Source organism: Crotalus tigris, unplaced genomic scaffold (assembly GCF_016545835.1).
Source record: "Crotalus tigris isolate CLP2741 ecotype Arizona unplaced genomic scaffold, ASM1654583v1 scf7180000024339.11422700, whole genome shotgun sequence".
NCBI lineage: Eukaryota > Metazoa > Chordata > Lepidosauria > Squamata > Viperidae > Crotalus > Crotalus tigris.
The window spans coordinates 10,285,001-10,293,140 of NW_024100509.1; the positions used below are offsets into that span (position 1 = coordinate 10,285,001).

The 8,140-nt window shown below is 34.5% G+C and overlaps 1 long non-coding RNA gene across 1 annotated transcript in view; it reads left to right on the forward strand.

Annotated features, from left to right (window-relative positions):
• The window catches only part of LOC120300261, a 52,352-nt gene extending 44,578 nt beyond the window's left edge, over nucleotides 1-7,774 (forward strand). The window contains exons 2-3 of the long non-coding RNA XR_005554611.1: nucleotides 5,718-5,872; nucleotides 7,455-7,774. This is a non-coding gene — a long non-coding RNA (uncharacterized LOC120300261). The remainder of the gene's footprint in view (nucleotides 1-5,717; nucleotides 5,873-7,454) is intronic.
• The last annotated feature ends 366 nt before the right edge of the window (nucleotides 7,775-8,140 follow it).

Here is an 8,140-nt window from a genome sequence, read left to right on the forward strand (position 1 = left end):
TGATGATGATGATGATGATGATAATAATAATAATAATAATAATAATAATAATAATAATAATAATGACGGCTGAATGTTGGAAGAAATTCTATGTGCAGGGAAAAGTTTCTTCTTACAGGAGGTGTCTGTGTAATCTGGACAGTGGTGGGATTTAAATATGTGAACAACCAGTTCTCTGTGTAGATGCCTCTTGCAGAAGTCCATTCTAGGCCTGGGCAACAAAAAATTAGCTACCGGTTCTGCTGAAATAGTGCGAACCAACTGAATCCCACCACTGAATCTGGAGCTTTATAAAGTTACCTCTTTTTAGGTTACTACCTGGCTGTCTGTTACCATATTCCCTTTCAAACAGATCTACTTCACAGTCATTCAGTGTTGCAATGTTCATGTTATGTCATTTCACTTCAGTCACTTCTCCCTGACAATGGGAAATTGTTTCCAGAAATCATGCATGGGTGTCTTTCATCATGTCTGTCATTAACAGTTCCTGTTTGATGACAGGAATATATCAAAATGTACAATTTCACAGCTAAACAGAGTCCATCATTAGTCCCCAGCATGTTTGCAGAAGGGGGCTGGAAATTGTATGCCACCATAGTTTGTAAAATCCTGCCACATCTGGAAATCTCATTGACTCTTGGTGACCTCTGTGTAAGCAAGAAGGCATAATACTATAGCAGCCGAATGCCTCTAAAAGAAATTGAACCTTGCTTGTAAAAACCTGCATGATGTCTGCATTACATTACAGAAAAAATATACCCAATTGTAAGTCAGTATAAGATCTGAAAGAAAAGTGGACTTCCGGTGGTCAAAGCGGTGGAGATGGCGGCTACTTTGTAGCCGTCCTCCTGAGAAGGTGTCAGATCCGCGGAGCACAGCGTTTATCAGCTGGCCCGCGGCTCGCAATCCCCTTCCCGGGCGAAGGGAAGGGGTAGAGATCGCATGAATAGAGGTAGAACCTCTTAACTCTCCCTGGATTTTTATTTTTAGGGGGGTAGAAAGAGGGTTCCCTCGGAGTTCATTGCCTTCTCCGCCTCTCAGCTGTCTTTGTTTCTTCGGAAACAAAGCGAGACGCCGCTACCATCTCCGTACTTAAAGAAACCGTGAGTAATCTTAAACCGGACAGAACTGTTTAAAGGATTTTATTTATAGTTTAGCTTTATTTTATTTTTTTTAGTTTATTTAGTTTATTTAGTATCTGCTGATTTTTTTTTATTTTTTTGAGCTTTCTCTTTTTTTTTTTTTGGGCGGAAAAGTGAGAGTGAAAGTAAAATGGCGTTTTGAAAGTTTTTTTTTCCTTTAAAAGACGGATCGGCTGAATTGTTGTTTAATATTGCTTTTTTTTTACTTTTTTTACTTTTTTATTCTTGGGGACTTTTAGATTGATCTTATCTTATTCTATTTTATCTTATTTTTAATTTTTTTTTGGATTACTTATTTTTATTGGTATTTTTAAGAAGAAAGGAAGATAAATTAAAATGGCTTCAAAACGACAACCAGCTACTGCAGCTTCTAAAGTAACTTCTTCTCCTGCTACTTCTACTGTGCAACAACAACTTAAAATAATACCCTCAGTGCAGCAACCTAAATCTACTCCACCTTCACCTCCCCCATCTGGCACATCAGCACAAGACATTAAAGAAATAATGGTAAGTGCTGTCTCACAGTTTAGGGAGGAAATGAAACAACTTTTGGATCAGAATAAATCTGAAACTAAGGAGGAAATGAAGAAAGAGATGAAGGAGCTTTTAGAACAGAATAATGCTATTTTGAGGGATGATATACTTCTAGCTCTATCTGGAATGGCCTCAGTGGTTGTGAAGCTGGACTCCAGAGTAGAGGAAATTGAAGAAACAGTTGAACTTTTGGATTATAAATTTCAAGATATGGAGAAAAAAGTGGAGACTTCACAAGATGATATTCTTATGTTCCAGTATAGACAGATGGAATATGCTTTGAGAATAAGGGGTCTGAAAGAAGATAAAATCAAGATTTGATGGAAATGGTGATTAATGACTTGGCTGTTATTTTGAATATTGATAAAGAAGAGTTACGTGGGGATGTGGAAAGAATTTATAGAGTTAATTCTTGGATTGCAAAACAGAGGAATTTGCCTAGAGATGTGGTGATATATTTTGCTAAGAAGTCTTTGCGAAATCAGATTCTACAAACTTTTTATAATAAAAGATTTCAGATTGCTGCCCAAGATATTATTATTTTAAAGGAAATTCCACCTAAAATTTTAAGAAGCAGAAAAGATTTTGCTTTTTTAGTAAATGGATAAAAATGAATAATTTGCATAGACAGAAACAGATTCAGAAACGGAAAGACTTGGAAGAGGAGATTAAATTAAAAGAGAAACTTTTAATTTCAAATCCCTTAGATGAAAAGATTAAAGGAGCTTTAAAATTGTTAAAAACACAATTTAACATGCTGATGGCTGATCAAGCTGCAACTAATTTGCTATTTATGAAACAAAATACATTTTGTAATGCTAATAAACCAGGGAGATGGTTGGCTTATCAGTTAAGAAAAAAACAGAAACAGAGGAATATAGATAAAATAAATTATAATGGTAAATTGGTTTATCAGAAAGAATTGATTAAGAAATCTTTTTTAGAATACTATCAAAAATTATATAAGGGTACTAATATTCAAATTACAGATATAAATAATTATTTAGGCAAAGTTAACTTTCCTAAATTAACAGAAGATCAGGAAAAAAAGATTAACGGTTTAATTACTAAGGAAGAAATTGTTATAGCTATTAAACAATTGAAATTGGGCAAAGCGCCGGGTACGGATGGGTTGACATCTATTTATTATAAAGCTTTAGTAGAAGAGATGATCCAACCGTTGTGTGAACTGTTTAATAATTTATTACAGGGGTTAGAGATCCCTCCATCCTGGCGTAATGCATTTATATCATTGATTCCAAAAGATAGTCAAGATCTTACTTTGCCTAAAAATTATAGGCCTATATCTCTTTTAAATGTGGATTATAAAATTTTTGCAAAAATTTTAGCTAACAGGCTTATGGGGATCTTGCAGCAGTTTATACATAGGGATCAATCGGGTTTTATAACTGGAAGGTATATGAAGAATAACGTTAGACAAATTATTAATTTATTAGAGTATTTAGAAAAGAATAACCAAGTCTCTGCAGGCTTGATATTTTTGGATGCTGAAAAAGCCTTTGATCAAGTGAATTGGCAGTTTATGCTGTGTTTAATCAAGGAGATGAATTTTGGACAAAATATATTACAAGTATTATCCAATATATATCAAAAACAGACTGCTCAAATTATCGTAAATGGGGGTTTGTCAGAGGCTTTTGTAATAGAAAAAGGAACAAGACAGGGATGCCCGTTGTCTCCGTTATTGTTTGTTTTAACACTGGAAATTTTGTTGATTAAAATTCGGGAGTCTCAAGAAATAAAAGGAATAGAAATTAATAAAAAAGAATATAAATTAAGAGCCTTTGCAGATGACTTGGTTGTTACTTTGTCTCAACCTGTTTCTTCGGTGGTGAAATTATTACAATTGATTCAACAATATGGACGTGTTTCTGGCTTTAAAATTAATAATAATAAGACCAAAATATTAGCTAAAAACATGACTAATGGTGATAAACAGGCTCTAGTTAACTTAACAGACTTTGAAATTGTTGATAAGGTAAAATATTTGGGGGTTACATTATCTGCTTCTAATGTAAAATTGTATAAAAATAATTATGAAAAGCTGTGGATGGAGGTACAGAAGGATTTAAAAAACTGGAATAATTTACAGTTATCCCTTATGGGCAGAATTGCAGTTATTAAAATGAATGTCCTGCCAAAGTTTATTTTTTTGTTCCAAATGTTACCTATCTTAAAGAACGAACGTAATTTAGATGAATGGCAAAAAGGTATTAATAAATTTGTTTGGGCAGGGAAAAAACCAAGGGTGAAACTTAAAATAATGCAAGATTTTCGTGAGAGAGGTGGACTCAAGGTACCAAATATGAAATTGTATTATGATGCTGTAGTATTGACATTGATTAGCGATTGGGTGAATTTAACAAATACAGAAATACTTCATTTGGAAGGCTGGGACCTATTTTTTGGATGGCATGCCTATTTAATATTTAATAAAAAAGTGGATTGGGTTTTTAAGTCTCATATTATAAGAAACTCTTTGCTAAGAGTGTGGAGAAAGTATTATAAAAGTGACTTCAAAATACCATTATGGGCTATACCTCGGCATGCCATAGAAGGTATAAGGAAAGGGGTAAATATGGACAAGGTCTCTTATGTACAGTTATTAAGATGGGATGGCCAAGACTGGCAGTTAAAATCTTTGGAAGAATTAACACATGAAAACTTAACTTATTCATGGTTCCAATATAGACAAATAGTGGATAGATGGAAGATGGATTGTAAAATGGGCTGGCTTAGAGAAGATGGAATTTTTTTAAAACAAGTAAGAGATCAAAGGCCAACCCATATTAAGAGAGTTTATGGGGTTTTAGTGGAATTAGATTCAGAACTTGAACTAGTTAAAGATTGTATGATTAAATGGGCACAGAATATTGGTGAAACGATTTCAATGGATACTTGGGAACTTATTTGGATAAGAAATGTTAAATTCACACAAGCGCAAAATTTAAGAGAGAATTTTTATAAGATGTTTTATAGATGGCACCTTGACCCAAAGAAAATGTCCATTATGTACCCTAATCTACAGCCGAAATGCTGGAGATGTGGATATTTGGATGCTACCTATTACCATATTTGGTGGACGTGTAAGCATATAAAAGCTTTTTGGATTAAGATATGGTGGAATATTCAAAAAATTTTTAAAAGAAGGGTAAAATTTACTCCGCAATTATTTTTATTAGGTATTGTTATTGACTGTGATGCTAAGGAGGTTATATTGATGTTAAATTTGATTACAGCCGCTAGGTTGTTAATAGGACAATATTGGAAGAAGGAATCTTTGCCTACTTTACAAGAATGGTTTCATAAAGTTTCGTATTTGGCAGAAATGGCAAAGATTTCGGCTTTCTTAAAGGAGCAATCTCAAGAAAAATTTTTTGCGGTATGGGAAAAATGGATAAATTTTATACAACATAATTTGGATATGGAAAAATATTATTTAGCCTTTTTATAATTTGTAATGATTGTTTTTTCTTTCTTTCTTTCTTCTTTTTCTTTTTTATATATATACATTTTTAATGTATTATTATTCATATATTTTTTTTTTTATATATATATATGCTTTATTTTTCGTCTACTTTCTTCTTTCTTCTTTCTCTCTCTCTCTTCTCTTTTTATTTTTTATTTTTTTTCTTTTTTAGTATATATTATTCATTTTAAAGTTTATGTTATGTATATTATTTCTATATATATTATTACTGTGATTTTTATTATTATTATTAATTATTTTATAAATTGCAAATGTTATTTTTAAAATATTTGTTAAATAATCCTATATTCAGTTCTGGGAAGTCGGGGGGGGGTGGGGTGGTTGGGGAGGGGGGGGTGGATTTTTATTTGTAAAACTTTTGAAAAATTTTAATAAAAAAAAAAAAAAAAAAAAAAAGATCTGAAAGAAAAGTTACAAGAACTGGATATGCTTTATCTATCACAAATGTATTAAAAACATGTTTAATTTGATGTCAGGTGGCCTTGAATATTTGCCTATGTTTTAGATTTATACCTTTTTTTTTCTTTCAGAAACTTGAGGTGCCATATAAAACAGTCTCCTTCAATTTTTCCAAAACAACAGCCATGTTCCACTTTTGAGATGATTAGGAGCAATTCTTTGTTCCTGTCCGCACAACCAGATCCTGTCTCTCCTCATCCCTTGTTCATCTGACTTACCCTTGCAGGTCAGCAATATGTGGTTTGAGGGGGCTTGATCAGTTTAACCAGCAGCCATTTTTCTATTCCTGTCAACTGAAAGAAATGAAGAAAGCCTTAAAAAGCTTTTTTCCCCATGTTTCCCGAGGCATTGCTTCCCTGAGAAAGTTATTTTTCTTTTAAAGTCATGACTGATCAGGGTTGGCATCAGTCAGCTTTTAAAGGGACCCCCCCATCCCTATTCATTTGCTCATTTCCCATGAGGCCAAAGTGGACAGGAACTGAAAAGGCCCTAACAATTAGATGCCTTGGACTTTATCTCAGTTTTAGATGCTAAAAAGAATATACAACTTTATCTGATATATCTGGTATACAGGATGCATGATCTGGATTGAGTTAGTTTAACTACACAGAGTTAATTCCACTAAATCCTTTGGGGGCTAATTCTAATCTCTTCAAGGTTAATTTACCAGATCAGTTAGCTCAATTTTAGAAATTATACTACACATTTCTATCCCTTCATGTCACCCAGTTAAAGGTATGGTGAAGAAACTGATCTCTGAGATCATAGGGGTAATCCTTGATTAACGACTACCCTGCTTAGTGATTGTTCAAAAAGCCCTGAAAATGTAGTTTTACAACTGGTCCTCAGACCTATGACTGTTATACTGGTCACATGATTGCATTTGCAACCTTCACAGCCAGCTTCCAATAAGCAAAATCAATGGGGAAATGGTCACATGATCTCATGTTTAATGATCACAGGTGATTTCCTAAATAACAACAGAGAAACTGACCTCATAGGTTTGCTGTGGTGGGTTTGCCAGTCCCAACTGTGGTCTTTAAGTGAGGACTACCTACAATGTGTTAGGCGGTAATTGGTGGTCCTTTGATGTAAACCAGGGATTTTCAAACTTGGCTTTTTTATGACTTGTGGACTTCAACTCCCAGAATTCCTCAGCCAGCATGCCTGGCTGAGTAATCCTGGGAGTTGAAGTCTACAAGTCATAAAAAAGCCAAGTTTGAAGACCCCTGATATAAACACTTAAGAAAAGGCTGGTTAGCCATTGGGGATGCTGAAATGGTGAGCAAAATCCTCTTTTTCTGGTGCTATTGTCTATTGCTAATCTAATTCTATGGTCCTGTGATCATTCTTACTTCAAAGATCTTGCATAGATGTAGAGCAGGGGTCCTCAAACTTAGCCCTTTTATGACTTGTGGACTTGGCCTGGCGTGCCTGGCTGAGGAATTCTGGGAGTTGAAGTCCACAAGTCATAAAAGGGCCAAGTTTGAAGACCCCTGATGTAGAGAAACGCAAGAAAAAAGGGAAGAAGGGAGAAGAAATGAGAAGGGAATTGGAGATGAGCACATATGTGCTTAAACATCATTTCATTCCTGGCGTCTTCTGATGCACTTGATTAATTGGGCCACTAATAAATTGATTAGACATTTCAGCTGAAATAGGAATCCAATAAACAAAGACATCCCTTTGAATAATCATAGCAGATGATTAACGATCAAGATCTTCAACTGATTGATTTCAATGGCAGAAGTAAACATATGTGGTGTTAAGTGCTGTTAATTAACCTTCTCTAACTTTGTGTCTTCCAGAAGTGTTGGGCTGCACAGTTTCCTGACCCAGATTGAAGACATTAAGCCACACAGTGCCCTTCTGCCTCAAAATAATAAGTTGTTCTCTGTAATTTAATAATGGAAATGTATCTCCATCTTTCTTTGCAATCTCTAATTAGTCCAGTATTCAGATTTGTTTAGTTTCACTTTGGCACTTTTTGAAGCCAGCTCATTACCTTATGATTGCTCCTGCCTACCACGGACCATGTGTCTAATTCTAAATTAGTTTAATCTCATCTGTTTGATTACGGAGAGATTAATCTCATCTGTTTGATTATTGAAAGGAGCAGAAAGGCAAACAGCAGTGGCTCTTGTTGATTCTAAGGAAATGAGACAAAACAGGACGAAAACATTTCAAAAACATCATATGGAAATAAATGGCAGAGATTCAAGATTGGTATAGGCTCAGTGGTGGTATTCAGCCAGTTCGCACTAGTTCAGCAGAACCAGTAGCTAATGTTTTGTTGCCTAGGCCCAGAATGGACTTCCAGAAGTGGCATCCATACAGAGAACCAGTTGTTCACATATTTGAATCCCACCACTATATAGGCTGCATTAACAGAGGGACAGAATCAAGATAGTGAAGTATTAGTACTGCTTTATAAGGCCTTAGTAAGATCACACTTGAAAACTGTATCCAGTTTTGGTCGCCACAATATAAAAAA